Source organism: Pteropus medius, unplaced genomic scaffold (assembly GCF_902729225.1).
Source record: "Pteropus medius unplaced genomic scaffold, Ma_sr-lr_union100, whole genome shotgun sequence".
Classification (NCBI taxonomy): Eukaryota; Metazoa; Chordata; class Mammalia; order Chiroptera; family Pteropodidae; genus Pteropus; species Pteropus medius.
The window spans coordinates 6,825,949-6,842,118 of record NW_024352786.1 but is presented as its reverse complement, the minus strand read 5'-3'; the positions used below and the strand labels follow the sequence as shown (position 1 = coordinate 6,842,118).

The 16,170-nt window shown below is 33.6% G+C and overlaps 1 protein-coding gene across 5 annotated transcripts in view; it reads left to right on the top strand.

The window, feature by feature from the left end:
- Window positions 1-16,170, top strand: part of COL25A1 (collagen type XXV alpha 1 chain) — a 414,648-nt gene that overhangs the window by 132,025 nt on the left and 266,453 nt on the right. The gene's annotated exons all lie outside the window — the stretch shown is intronic.

Here is a 16,170-nt window from a genome sequence, read left to right as displayed (position 1 = left end):
CCACTTCTCTGTCTTTAAGGGAAATTGCTGCAGGGGACATGGACTGCATCACTGCTGCCTCTTGACAGGTTCACCTTGGAGAGACACAAATTAAATCCTTTCAGTTGCTGTTTTGAAGCTAAAAGTGTTTGACCGGTTCAGCCCCTGAATGGTGTTTAAGGAATAAAGAGAAAAGAGCAGGAAGTTCTAATTGGCAAATTACTCCTTGTTATTTAGTTTGGCTTCCAAGTTGGAAATTCCAATAATGAGGAGCTTTGTGGGACTTGCCCTTGAGCAGAACCAGGGGGCTTTTTTTTCAATTACTATTTAATGTGAAGCTATTCAAGAAACATATTGTAACATTTAAGCCATCACTTTCTATTATACAAATATTGTCCTATAATGATTTTTAAATCTCTCTCCATGGATGCTTTTATAATTCTGAACCATCTAAGTGAAGTGTAAATTGCAAATAAGACATAAATGGATTTTTCTCATTAAGTGGTATTTATAGGGGTATTATTATTTGATGACAGTTTCTTAAAATTTTAGAAAATATATGTTTACTTAACAGTTGTCTTAACTTCATCATGGTTAGTTTAATCCTTATTAGGAAAAACTCAAAAGATTTTTTTTAAGTCATTCTAAACTGAATTTACAGCAAAGTGAACATTTCCTTTTGATGCTAAAATTTCAGAATGTTAATAATTTATTCAATTGTCTACTTAATAAATTATAGATATTTTTGACATTAATTTTGACTTACATGGGTAAATTGAAAAATGAGTTTTGATTTGCAGAATTACCTTACAGACTAATTAATACTACTGTAGCATAGAGAGTTAATTCATATTTGAAGAGATAGCAAACTGATTGAAGAGAGAGTGTTTTTTTACTATCTTAACCTCAGTATTAGACCGTCGAAGTTATAAAAGGAATGAAGTAAAGAATTAGAGTTTTTCTCAATGAACGGCAATTATAAGGGTAAAATGATTATGTGTATTTTTTTTATTAAACTTCACAGAATAAAGCTTCATCATTTAGATAAATAAAAGCTAAGCGTTTAGTTGAATACTTCTGCATAATTAGGGTTGTTGCAGTTTAGAGGGAAAGAGATCTTTTCTTTCTTGATTATTGAAACTTTCCATATTCATTTAACAGCCACTTACTTAACTTAAGGATTTTATGACATCAATATTACTTGAAACAATTGTGCAGTTGAAATGACTGTGAATTAATTACGAGTTTCCTTTTTACAATTAAATGGCTCACACAGGAACGATTCATATAATGCTTTTGGAAATGCTAACGGCTCTTGAGGTACTAATCTTGTCTTGTTTCTGAATACTTAGAAAATTGTGTCTCTCCAAATGGGCCATGGCCTTAACCTGTGTTGAGAGTGCTATGCAGAGATGTCAAGCTGGTAAATGGAATAGTTTTCTGATGAGATGTACGTCTGAATTTTTTTTCCCAAATGTGTTTGGCTTCATTGATCAAAAAGAATGAAACTGCTTCTTTTTCCCCTAGGATTTTAATTTCTTTAAATTGGAGTGTGTATATATTTGAAAGCAGTGGTAACAATCAGAAGTGCTTCAGCTTTGTGGCTCTTATTTGTGATGCATGTTGGATAAACTTACTCGTTGATTAATGGCTTCAGATCTTTTAATTTGTTGAAAAATTATACTATGCACTCCTAGATTTTTTCGAGAGCCTAGTAATTTTGGGGTATTTTATCACGTTGGGATTTGAGAGATAATGGAGAAGAAGCAAGAGTCATGTCGTTGAAGTGTATGCATGACTCGCAGAGCAGTATGATTGTTTCTTTATGCTGATGGGGCATAATGTGCTTAGCCTTCCCTTTTATCATCCCTTTAGCCTGACCCCTCCCCCCTGTTTTTGGTAGTTTGGGAATGGATTGAAAGGGCACCGCATTATAGGTGAGGAGTTGATTAGGAGACTTTTGCCAACGGTCTAGGTTGGAGATGATTGAGGCCTAAATTAAGAAGGCAGTGAGCCAGTGAATCTGAATAGGAAGAGGGAGATTCTACAATTTTTAAGAAATTAATCAGGTTGATTGTTAATGGATTAATTTGGAGAATGAGGTGGATGGACATTTTATATAGCATGGTGGATTTCAGAATTAAAATTTTGTAGCAGAAATTATTTGCTTAAATGTTTATTTTTATTGGTGGTTCCAGATTATTCTTTTAAGCTTACTGCAACAGTTTTACCAAATGTCTAAAATTGCAAATAGAAACATATTTAATAGTATTTCCTGCTTAAAATCCTGTAATTAATTCTCATTCTTTTAGATTAATGCTCAACCCAATTCCTTAACATGCTATATTAGCTATCTACTGCTATGTTAGCAAATTACCACAAAACTTAGTGACTGGAAACAACACACCTTTACAATCTCACAGATCCTGTAGGGCAGGTGTCTAGGAGCAGGTGGTACTGACTCAGGGTCTCTCGCAAAGCTGCAATCAAGGAGTCAGCCAAGGCTGCTGTCATGTCAGGGTGCAGCTTGGGGACACTCTGCTTCCAAACTCACATATGTAAACTAGAAAGGACATGTGGGTCCTTCCAAAGAACTGACTGGTGAAATGGCACTCAGCTTCCTCCAGAGTGAGAGATTGATGAATGATCCACAGGGAGAAGGAGCGCCAGAGACAGAAGCCATGGTTGTTTTTATAAGTAATCCTGGAAGTGACAGCCCATCACTTTTGCTGTACACTATTCATTAGAAGTGAGGCAATAATCCAGCCCACATTTGAGGGCTGAAGGCTACGCAGGTTGGGGATCCTTATGTTTTCTCAGAGGCTGACTACTACACACAGCTTACATCATCTGGACCTTAACAACCCAGCTCTTTAGTTTCATGCCTTGCTAGATTTCCAGTCATACTAGACTCCATACAAATCCAACTTCTTTCGGTTTCTGAAATGTTCCATACTCTCTTGCCCCCAGAACTTCTCCTCTTCAGTTGCTTAACTCATGTGTGCCCTGTAGATTTCAGCTTAAGTATCATTTCCTCAGGAAGCGTTTCTTGACTGTTCACTCCCAGTTCCCCAAGTAGAATAAGAACTCTTGCTCCTTCAATTTTAGTGTGTATCAGACTTTAAGATTATTGTTTTTCTATTGCGTGCCTTTTCTGTCAACTGTTAAAAGTATCCCCAACACTGGGGCTTCTACCTGACACAATGCTAGATACTTATTAATATTTGTTGAACAAACAGCTAAATGAATACCAAGATGCATAAGATATGGCCAATGTGATTAATAAGCTTATTGTTTCATATATATGTATTTGTCAGAGAGCCACCACATGTCTCTTTCTCTGAATGCATTTTATTGAACCAGATCTCAAATCTGTTACTTTGGGTGGGGAAAAAAAAGCCAGATTTCTGTTTCATAACTTTATTCTATTTTTTCCTCTCATTTTTAGACTGGATACGTAGACCTATGTTGCAGATTGAATTTGGAGTTTACGTAATGAGATTAAGGAAAAAAGTGCCATTTAAGAGAAGCTTCATTTGGTAGAAACCAGTTCTTGTTTTTACTTAAACTGTTCTCACTTGACTTGAAAATAGATAGTACCTTACATTAAGAAGAACAAAGGAATTTAGTTTGAGCATGGTATATTTGCTTTCAATCTAGATGGAGTCTTAAGTGGTATTAAAGTTTTTTCACTGAAAATGTGGACATAAGAATTTGCATTTCCTGGCTCACCATTGGGACAACTTCATGTGATTATGCTTTATGTGATATGTTTAAAATTAAAAAATGAGAAAATTCTTCTCATTTAATAAACCTAATAATGAAGCAGTACTACCAGAAAGATTTTACATATCTTAACTTCTTCAAAAGAGTAGTCTCTTTTGACTTCTGTCATTTCCTCAATTTCTATTCACTCTTAGTCATCTATAACCTGTCTCCTTGTCTTCATGGAATTTCTTCTGGCAAAACTCTCCACGACCACCTTATTGCCAAACACAGGGACTCCAGGAGCTTAGCTAATTGAACTTTTCTGCCGTACTTCACTTTTTTCAATAATTAAATTCATTGAGATGACATTGATTAATAAGATTATATAGAATCTTAAGTATATTGCATTGTGTGTTCACCACCCAAAATCAGATCTCCTTGCATGATCATATATTTGACCCCCTTTGCCCTTATCTACCTGCCTGCTTTCCCTGTGGTAACAACTAAACTCTTGTCTGTGTCCATGAGTCTCTGTTTGTCTTGTGTTTGTTGCTTTCAGTTTTAATGTACCACGTATAAGTGAAATCATATGGTTCTCAGCTTTTTCTGTCTGATTTATTTCACTTAGCATGCTAATCTCAAGATCTATCATCCATGTCGTAAATGGCAGGACTATTCGTGGTGGCTAAGACATGGAAACAACCAGAGTATCCTTTGATAGATGATTGGATAGAGAAGATGTGGTACATGTATACAATGGAATATTACTTAGCCAGAAGAAGAGATGCACTTCACTCTTGAGCACCACCTCTTTTTTGAAACCCTTTCTGCTTGAGGGTTTCAGGCTACCACTCTCCTGGTGGTGGTTCTCTTTCTCCTTCTCCTCCTCCTTTTCTTTTTCCCTCTCCCTTTCTCTCTCTCTTCTTCTGTTTCTATTCCTCTTCCTCTTCCTCTCCCTCCTCCTCCTCCTCTTCTTCCTCCTTCTTCACCATTTAAAATTTTTTTGCAAGTTCTTCTCAGTTGTCTTCTTGAGCTCCTCTTTGCCTGTTCCCTAAGGACACGTACAGATTTTATTTTGACCCTTAATTTTTTCCTTCGTCTATAAGGGATTCCTTTTCTTGCATATTATCTGTCATCTATATTCTGTTGACTTAAATCTCGAGCTTAGCATCTCCTGTCTTCGATTTTTATTTCCAGGGTCTATGACCTTTCCACCTAGATGTTCTTCTGAAAGTGCCTCACATTCTAAACTTACTTTTTCTCTGCACCTTCTTCCCCATCTTATTTGATGGCTTTCCCATCAATCCAGTTTACATATTGATTCTAGATCCCCTTTTTCATCACTCACTCCTCTATGTGATTATCTAATTACCTAGTCCATGTGATTTTACTTTCTTAATATGTGGTTCTCAAACTCCCCCCCGACCCCGGACACTTGAGAGCTACAACATACTTACAGACATTATTAATATTAGGTCACATGGCAGTAATTATTATTGGTGGCAGAGGTGCCGCCCTTAGGGGAAATCCTCAGAGAAAATGGAGGGTAGTTTGAAACAGGCCTCTACATGGCTCTAAAAACTCCAGAGACTGAAAATTGCTGCCCAAACATTGTGGGGATCACGTGCTCACTTCCTTGCAAGTGTTACTGTTTTTTTTTTTAGTTCAATCCTTATCAATTCTCTACTTGGACCACCATTTCACCTTCAATCTAATCTATTTTTTACAATAATTATCCAATAAAAAGCCTATCATCTCCTACTTAAGACTTTTAAAGTCTTTATGTTACTCACGAGAAAACAAAAATGAGTTCTGTGATCTGGCCTCTGTCTTTCTTTGCAGCTCTCTGCCTTTCATTGAATCCACAGCCATGTAGAACTTGGTATTTCTGAGCATCCCCCTCTTTCTCTCATCTTAGCATTTTCCTCTGTCTGAAGTATTCTTTTCCTTGTTTTTGTTTTTTTGTTTGTTCGTTTATTTGGCTGACAGCTGTTCATCATTTAATACTCATTTCTTTCAACAAACATTTTCTAACTCAGCCCTTTCACAGTCCTCCCAAGATATGTTTAATGTGTGCACATAAAATTTTGTGAATATATGAATTATTGCCTTTGCTATAGTTCAGCATTATTATTATTTTTTAAAATTTTCTTTCCACTGACCAAAAGTTGTTTGAGGTGAGGATCATGTCTTATTCATCTTTATCTCTTGTTCTATATAATATCTCTACATATTCTTAGATGTTTGTTGAAGGAAAAGGTGAATTAATAGATTTAAGCAGTTTACCATTTCTCCACTTAAAAATATTTATTGTGTACCTACTTTGTGCCATCCATCATTCTACACACAGAGTTCTATAGTAATTTTTAAAAAAACGTAATAAATTCCTGCCCCCGTAGATCTTACATTATTTTGCTAATACATGTTTAATAATAACTGTTGATATGTACCTGAACATTTTGATAGAGAGAAGAGGCTTGCCTGATAAACATCAAACAAGTTAAGCCACTTTTTGGTGAATAATTGAATCTCTGCTAATTATTTTTTAAATGTGTACTAGGATATTTCTTCCTTCAACATTTTCTCATGGGCGAGTACATATTAGGTAAAGTTTTAAGAGAAAACCCAATAAGTTATTATAATAGCAAATACTAGACAGTATTGGACAATAGCAAAAAGTAATATTAAAATAGGATCTAGTGTTTCATTTAAATTTTTACTTCTGTTACTTGAGTCACAGTGGCAAACCTTCTTTTAATGTCATATAACTACAAAATGTATTTTTTCTCCGTCATTTGTGCAAATTAAAGTTCTAAAATTAGTTTTCTTACAGATATTTCAGTCAAGAAAGAGGAATTATATCTTATCTTTGAAACTAAGAGCATAGAATAAACCCGTTGATAGGTCCATAGCTCAAATGGTCGTAGATGCTGTTCTAATTAACGCTATAAATGGGCTCTATATTAAAAGTTGTCTTTCTAAAGAACAATGAATACAGTCATTTTCATGAGGTCCACAAATCAAATATTTCATTAGAAAGAATGTAAATGAATATGTGAAACTAATGCTTCTATTTTTGTGGCATGGCATGTTATCATGAATTAATCCTCACAGCTCTAAATATTACTATTCAATGTGTGCAAGTGTAAAAATCAAAACAACACATTTCAACAAAATAAGGTCTGACCGTGGAAAGTTTAAAGAATTATATTATTAGAAGCAGCTTTGAAAGTTATCCTTTTCATTCCTATTATCTCCTAGGAAATGAAAAAAATCTGTATCATTAATTCCTTCAGAGGATAATCTATAACATCAGAAAATATATTCCAATATATAAAAACCTCTATTTTGGTTCAATAGTTTTTCTTAATAGCTAACAGAAATTTTCCCTTTTGCTTTAAAAGATCCTGTTATTAAATTAATACGATATAATTCATTTGAAATGTGGTTATTGAATCAAATTACTAAACAACTTTTTGAGGTTTTATTTAAATTAAAATTCTTTCACATATTGTCAATCATAAAAGTGAGAAAAAGCAAATCTGAGATAAGACTGTTCTGTTATTTCATATCTACCAATTATAGTTGATCTGGCATTATGGGGTTCCAAGAAAAGTAAGTTCTTCAAAGGGTGTTGGAAGTAGCCCCTTTGAAAACTTTTCTTGAGAATCTGGGAGCGAAATTGCAATACGAGACATATATATGTATATATATGGCTTTCCCTCCCTGAGCTATTGCTGCTTGAATGAGCACCAACTGCTCTTTCTCTCCGTGACACTTTTTATTGATGCATTTGTGACTAGCCATCCATCTACGCCCATTGTTTTTTCTTTTTCAAGTCTAATATCTTTAATCTTAAAACCTTACTGGCACTTTTCAGCACCATGAGTCTCCAGATCTAGTTATGACGAACTTGATTAGCAACCTGAATCTCTCTCAAAGAATGGTGCCCTTCCTATCTGACTCCACTGTAGGTAGCTAGGGTAGAGCTGAAGGCTCACTCTCCATCTCTGTCTTCCATTTAATGGTGTCATTGCTGAGTGTGCTGACATTGTCCAGCACTGGGACATGCTCCCCATCTGGCGCTGCAGGGTATCTGGCCATACACTGTCACTATTCATGTACACTGACTGAGTTCCTGGTGAAGGTGGAAGTGAGGAGGGCCAGCTTCGGTGATGAATTTGCCTTGATATGTGCTGTCCGCCTTTGCATGTGCACCACACTCTTCCTCTCCTAAGTACAGATTGCATCTGGATAATGCTATATAAGAGAGGAGATTTTGCTGACCTGGTTGGAAATATCTTTATCGTGTAACTTTCATCTCCCTGTACCATACTCATTGACTTTCCTCATCTTTTCTCCTTGTATATTCCCATTGAATATCTGGAAAATACAAGGTCTTAAAAAACAAAATTTATACCCTATAAAAGATAATCTGATTAAGTCAAGCAGTAGTGCAGGAGTATGTTTAAAACTTTATTCAGCATAATCTTGCTTTCGATCATCGTTTGCATTTCAACCTTTTCAGTGTCTAGAGGAGTGCTGTCCAATGGAAATACAGTGCTAACCACATATGCAATTTAAAATTTTCTAATAGTTACACTTAAAAAAGTAAAAAGAAACATGAAGTTAATTTTAATAATGTAGTTTATTTAACCTAATGTATCCAAAATATTATTTTCAACAATCAACACAAACATTACTTACTAATAAGATATTTTTCATTCGTTTTTTTTTATACTGTCTTTAAATGTGGCAGAACTACCTCTTTTTTATCTCCTCTTAAGAGCTGTTTGTCATATAAGATTAAATGTTATTGTATAATCAGATATTTTGCCAAATAATCTGAAATAAGCCAAAAGATTGTTAGAAATATGAACTTTTGTTTACTACCATTATGCTGAAAACTCATCCCCCATAGCTATTGATATATGAACAATGGTATAAAACTATCATGATTAGCAAGATATTTCAACAATGTTTTATTTTTTTATATTATTCCTTTAAAAATCTCTTTTTGTATATGAATTATAAACTAATGGTTCAGTAGTACATAATTTATAAATAAGTATATTATGAATGCATGTTCAAAATTGAAAGGGGTACATGATCAAAAATGTGTGATGATCACTGGCTATTAGGACAAAAATCCAAATATTTCAGGTCAGTTTTTGAAGTCCTTCTTCTTGCCCACATATTGATCCCATTGAAGCTATCAGTGCTTCCCACATGCTTCCTCTAAATTAAGGCCGCCAACAAAAGCCAGATTCTTCTCTTAACTTGTTTGTTTGAACCCAACGTGCTCTTCATATCTGTGATTTTGCTCAAGCTTATTTTCCTGTTTGCTTCTCTCCTTCATCTTTTCAGGTATAAAAACAATATTATCCTTCAGGGTTCAGCATAATTTCCAACTCCTGGACCTCATCCTTGAATGATCACTCCATCCTGTATTTCTATCTTTCTAGGCCGAATTCTTTTATTATTTTTTTGTGTCTTTTATTTTTACATCTATTTATAGACAACCTTTTATTATTTATCTTTTTTTAATTTAATGCATGCTCTGTTTTCTCGACTAAATTTTAAGTATTTTGAAAGCAAGGACTTTGTATGTCTTTGTGTGACCTTTTACTCCCTATAGGCCTATATAATATTGTGTAAATAAGTACTAGCTGAAACAGAATTAAGATTTAAATACTCCTGTTTTTTTTTTTCTTCCACTTTAATCATACTCCTCAGTCTCTCTTAGTCTCTTTGGGATTTTATTGGTTAATATGTGTATGTTCTGTGGAAAGATGAGTTTAATAAGTAATGAAATACTTTGCGAAGCCAAGGAATTCTGTTATCTCAGAATGCCACAATTCTTTTATTCTTGAACAATTTAGTCTTTGCAAGAGAGAGGGATACTTTAGAGACTTTCCTTGAAGGGCTTAATAAACTTGTCCAACTCTGTATAATATAATCTCCCATAATTTGTTATTTTAGTGTGACAATCCAGCAGGAATGGAAATATGGTATGGTTTATTAGCAAAATGCTGTTGCATTATGTAGGTGAAAAGATAACATTTGGCATCTGTCAAGGGAATGGGACAACTTTCACAAATCAAAGTCCAGATTGGTCCAGGCTTCAGTGTTATCACATCATATAATCACCATTTAACTCATATTTTGCTTATGTTAATCATAAATTACTATCTCTGAACATTTTTGTATCTTTCTATAACATTTCATTTTTCTTTAGGTTTGAGGAAAATGAGAAGTTATTTTATAATACATGTTAGATTTGAGCACAGCAATTGGGAGTTGAGTAAACATTTACAGAAAAATATTAGAAATTATTTGACAAAATAAAATACAACTAAATAAAAATATGCTTTACTTCACTTATTCCCACATTTAGTTTTACATAGAATCACCTGAAGAGCTTTCATAAAATGCACATCTCCAGTCCCCACTTAGACTATTGAATCAGACTCTCTAGGCTTGGAATCAGTGTTTTATAATCTCTCCAGTTTGGAGATGCCCTGCTCTCCCTGCTCCCAGTTTCATACACTGTTATAGCACAACATGCTTCTTACCAAGGCTTAGAAGTTCTAAAAGTAGTACCATCTGGGGCCGACAAGCCAGAAGAGACCTTGGATACCATCTTCTCTGATTCTCTCTTCTCCAAAGGAAATTTTGGCGTTAGATCACAGACAGTCCCCTATAATCACCATTTTAAGGTTTCTTCCGGTTGACCCTGGGCCCTTGTTTTAATCTTACACTAGAGTAAAAACCCTGACCTACTCCAGGATGCACAGCAAGGTAACAACATAGTCACCATCAGCTCCCAGGACTACCATAACTCTATCTAGGGTGGACGTTCCTTGGCGAAGGCTAAGCACATAGCCATAGTATTCAAGTATTTGGGGGGCACAGAGAACCCAAACACCATTCGACATAGAGCATTTAGTCTTTATATTAGCCCCCGAGGTTGGTTTTAATGTCCTATGTTTTTTCCTTTTACCAATGAACAGCCTCAGAGAGTAACTTATCTGAGGTGAGCCAACTCATAAATGATGAAGCTGTGTTTATGTTGCACACATGTTTGAATCCAAAATCAATGCTTTTTCTAGTTTAGCATTGTTTCAATTAGAATTTATTTATGCATCAATAACTAATGCTTTCTTCGAGTATAGGAAAGTATTAATGGACTAAATCATGACCAAGAAATGCTGAAGTTTTATTATGCTTTATAAATGATTAATTCCAACAGCATGTACTAAGGAATGGAGATATGGTCCTAATATTCAGATGTATCAAAGCAATTTAGAATGTTTTATGGCTAGAAAGTAATATCTGGTACCAATGTAATGTTCTGCCTGATCATGAGTGATTCTTATTCAGTATTTTCAAGCTCTTATCTTTTTCTTCATTTCTGTTGTTGCTCTCATATAATTCTTTAATGAATGAAAAAATGAGTTAGGAAAAGTGAGAATGTAAAAGGATGTGAAGAGAGAAGTATGCTATGAAGTAGCATCCCATAGCTTTTAAAATGAAAGTTATCAGGTCATCTTTGATATTTAGAATAAATACAATAGAGATTGTCTCAGATTGTAGTAGATACCTGCTACAATTTAATTTCTTTTGTCCTTAAAACATAAAGAGCTGCTGTATTATCAAATTGCGCACTGGTTTGAGTTTCTGTTATTCTAACATCATTATTCTGTTTTGTTTTTAACTGTCAGTACAGGACATGTTGACATAATGAAATATTTTGGAAGTCTTTTCTCATATCAGAGCAGACCAGGTCAGAAAACTTTGTTCTACTTTCTTGTTTCCAGAGAATAATTTAAGATGCAAATCTCATTGTTTGCAAATATATTGATTCCTTGAAAATCTTGATTTAGAAGTGTATACAAAATAAGTAAATTGGCCTCTAATGACTAAATTTGTCTTGTTTTAGAAAGTCAGCATTTATCAAGAAAGTATGTTCTTAATAAAGACATGAAAAAGTTCTGGATTTTTTAAACCTCTTTTCATTTCAATGAGCAAAATAATGAAATATTCCCATATACAAATTTTCTTCTCATAAAAGAATACTACAGCATGACAAAGCACATAGGATTATTATTATAGAGCTCGGTGAATGAGAACAAAATTTTGTGTCGGAATATGAATTGGAGTTATGGGTATCTTTTCTTACCTTTTTCTTTCAAAGGAGGAATCATTACTAGATAGGATTTTTAAAGTCACAAAATATTGCTTACTTAATCTTGCTAGAAAAATGGCCAATGACATTTTTAATTTGATGTTGAAGTCATGTTCAGTTACTCATTCTTTCTATGTTTACATCTACTATCAATTGCAGTTTTCATCTTATTAGATCTTTGAGGCTCAAAAGTGGGATAACTATCTCATATTTCCTACCAGAATTATTCTATCTCCAGTTTATTCTTTAGTGGAGATAGACTCCTAATTCCAAGTGATAAAAATTGATGATGATTACATCATAATGATGTTAAAATATCTTTTCTAATAACTACTGGCCTCAGCCAGTGATCATGGGCACAAAAATCTCAGGGTTAATAATTTCATAGAGAAATGAAGTGAAATACTGACAAGTTTATACCCCGGAAATACTTTGATTAGGAAGATGTATTGAAATTGTCTATTTTAGTCTCAAATTTTGAAGATTCATTCAAGAGTAAGCATAGAAATATATCCATTAAATGAAATTGGGTGTTCAGCACCCTGCCAGCTGTACTTAGCACCAAGTTCCTGTCATTTAGAAGTATTTCTTTCCGAGAAAACTATTTTCCCATTCACTGGGGATAAATCTGTGTTTTGAATAGACTACTTAGATGATAGTAACTGCCTTTAAAAAAATTTATGTAATCATTAATGTTGTAATACCATCATGGTTTGTTCCTTGAACAATGGCGATCTTGTATCTGCCTTCCCTCCACACATGCATCAGAGGTATAAAGTTTTTACACATTTCTTTGATAGCTATTAGGAAAGCAGTTTCCTATCTGTAGACATAAGTTCTATTGGAAAGTAGTATCTTGTTAGGTGGAATTATATCTCTGAATACTGTTTAATTTGTTTTTGTTACTATTCTAAGGAAAAATTGAGATTTTCTTTGTCTTTAAAAATTTTATAAGTATTAAGCAAACATTATAAATAAATAGGCTACTTCAAGCTTTAGGACACTCAGCCAAGTAGCAAGCACAGTTAAATGTATTGATTCTGAAATTCCTAGTTATAATAAAAGAGGGAATGAAAATAATATTTTTTATTTTTTGCTATGTTTTTCTGTCCAAAGAAAATAACAAATTCGTAAAACAGAATTACTTGGCTATATAAATCCATGTTTCACTTCTTTGAATTGGGGTAGAAATCTTCTCTGTAGGAATTAGGACAATTCCAGTTGAGATCGACCATTTTGCATTTATTACTCAGTGTCTGCTGTAGAAGGAAAACTTACTTTTCAACTGTTAACATACTTTTTTTAAAAAAAAGATATTACTATTCATTCTCCACTATTAATAAAAGATTAGACTCTAAAAGGAAAATAAAAGATACATTTAAATTTTTTCATCTTTCTTTGTGAGCTCATGTTCTCTTGCGATATTCTCTTTAAAAACATTTTTTTTTAGAACAACAAAAAAAGTTTGTTTATCATTATGGTGAGGTTGTAGCCAGATAGAATATTTCACAAAATCATATATTTTAGATTTTTATTTTAGAGGATGATTATAGCTAATAATGTCTGGCTTCCACTTAGTACTTTGCCCACATAATTGCATGGTGTGATTTAACTTTAGATTTTAGAACATTAATTAAAACCTTCAGTTTAAGTCAAGATAAAATGCTGAGAAATATATAGAGAGTAGAAGCTGAATAACTATCTTGCTGCGTAAAATTAAACACTGATTAAAAAGAGAGCAGAGATTGTAAAAAAAAAAACCATCTTGTACAAAGTAAAATGCTGATTTGATACATTTTAAAGTCAATGTCAGTGCTGAAGCAGCTTGGTGAAAATGATCATACGAAGTAGTGTTTTTCCTCTTATATTTCTTATTTTGCTTTTTGTGAATTTCTTTTTCTTTGTGAATTGAATATAATCTGAACTTTTAATATAAGGTCATCAGTGTAAAATGTGGGCCTGGGGAGAATGGGTTGAAGTGGCATATAGATTTTATATATCTGTCTCTCAACTTATATAAAGTTACCTTGCTATTTGTTTGCATTTGTGTGTCAGAGGCACTGAGCAAAGCTCAGGAGATGCAAGGGTTTCAAGATGAAGGAGAAATCCAAGAGAGACAAGTTATCCGTGATGGCTGTAGGGCCCAGATGCATGTCTAAGAACAACAGCTGGCCTCATCAAATGCCTTAGAATAATTATAAATATATCATGGTTCTTTACATAAATATGGAAATAATTTCATTTTCAATTCTGGTATCATCAATAGAATATTTTTTCTTCGTTATTGTGAAATGTCTTACTTGGCCCCCAAATAAATAATTTACGTACATATTAGGGAGAACTTCCATATACTTTACTGTTTGTGTTTCTATGCACTTACTGATTTACCTAAGCCCTATTTTTGCCCTAATTTAATCATAGCAACTAAATCATTTATTCATTCATTCAGCAAACGTTGTTAATATGCGCTAGGAATTTATTTCTTGGTTTAATATAGATTAGATTGTGAAAATAATGAAAAATAAGTTTTCATTTAGGAGCACACATTAATAGAATGATATAATTTTGCTTTCTTAAGCTGAGATATGTAGATTTAAATTAAAAGCAAGAAAGTTTGTGATTTGGGGCAGTAAATCTGCAATCACTAACATTGGATCTTTATTTTTCTGGCGGCTGTTCACTTTTTTCTTTTTTTTTTTTTTTGAGGAAGGAAGACATCTTTATTAATGTTCTTGTTAACAGAGCACAGTTTGTTAAATACCCCGCACATTCATCATTATACTCAGTTCTACACTGGAAAGGTATCAAATATGTATCATTGGGATCTTGGGAAGAAGTTTCACAACCCTTAAATAATTGGCTTAATTATGAGAATCTTGATTCCTCTTGCATAGCCTTAGAGAGTCAGCAGTGGTTAAATTTTAGCTTTTTAAAAAATTATTATTAAATAAGCTATTGCAAATAACTATATCACCTGAGTATGAGATACTTAACTAGTGATGAACAGATGTGGTGAAATCATTCAGAAATCTTTGCTGTCCTTATGCTTTTTTACTTACCCTCTTTCCTTGAAATTACCTTGTTTTTAAGGACTGTCAAAGTATGTGAATAACTCAAGAAGTATATTTCTCTATGTTCATGGTTCATATATTTTCCCTGGAAAGTCATTTACTATCAGATATACATTTTGGTATATCTAAAAATCATACATATATTTATTTTTTTCTCTTTTCTTTGACACACTCAGAGCACAAAATGCCTTTCAGTTAGGATTATGAATAATTTTTCTTAGAAATTTCCTTGGTCATTCTTTAATTCACAGACTCATAATAAAAGTTACTATAAGTTGTACTATAAGTTGTGTAAGTAATATCTTTCTTTCCTAATTCCCATAGCATTTTCTTTCTGGGCACTTGAAGAGATCTCATATTCTATCTGCTTTTGCTGCTGAGTTTATGTTTCTTTATTCTTTTTAATTAACAACTTTATTTTTTAGAGCAGTTTTAGATTCGCAGCTTAATTGAGTTGAAGATACAGAGGTTTCCCACATACCTCTTGTCTACCCCTCCAAAAAACTCTCCTACAGTTTCCGGCACTATGGACATCCTGCACCAGAGTGGTACATTTGTTGCAATTAATGAACATACATTGACACATCATTATCACCTAAAGTCCATGGTTGACAGTAGGGCTCACTCTCGGTGGTATACATTTTATAGGTTCTGACATATGTATAATGACATGTATCCACCACTGTAGTATCATACAGAATAATTTCATTGCCCTAAAAATCCTTGGCGCTCTGCCTATTCATCTCTCCCTCCCTCCTAATCCCTAACAACCACTAATCTTTTTCACTTTCTCCATAGTTTTGCCTTATCCCAAAAGTCATATTGTTGGAACGATACAATATGTAGCTTTTTCAGATTGGCTTCTTTTACTTAGCAGTATGCATTTAAGTTTTCTGCACATCTTTTCAAGGCTTGATAACATTTCTTTTTAGCCCTGAATAATATTCCATTGTCTGGATGTACCACATCTTATCCATTCACCTACTGAAGGTGAATCCAAACACCATCTTGGATGTTCCCAAATTTTGACAATTATGAATAAAACGACTATAAATATTTATGTGCAGGTTTTCATGTTGATATAGGATACATTAAATTCACTTGGTTAAACACCGAGGAACATGATTGCTGGATCATATGGTAAGAGTCTGTTTAGTTTAGTAAGAAACTGCCAAACTTTCTTCCGAAATGGCTGTATTATTTTGTATTCCCATCGGTAGTGAA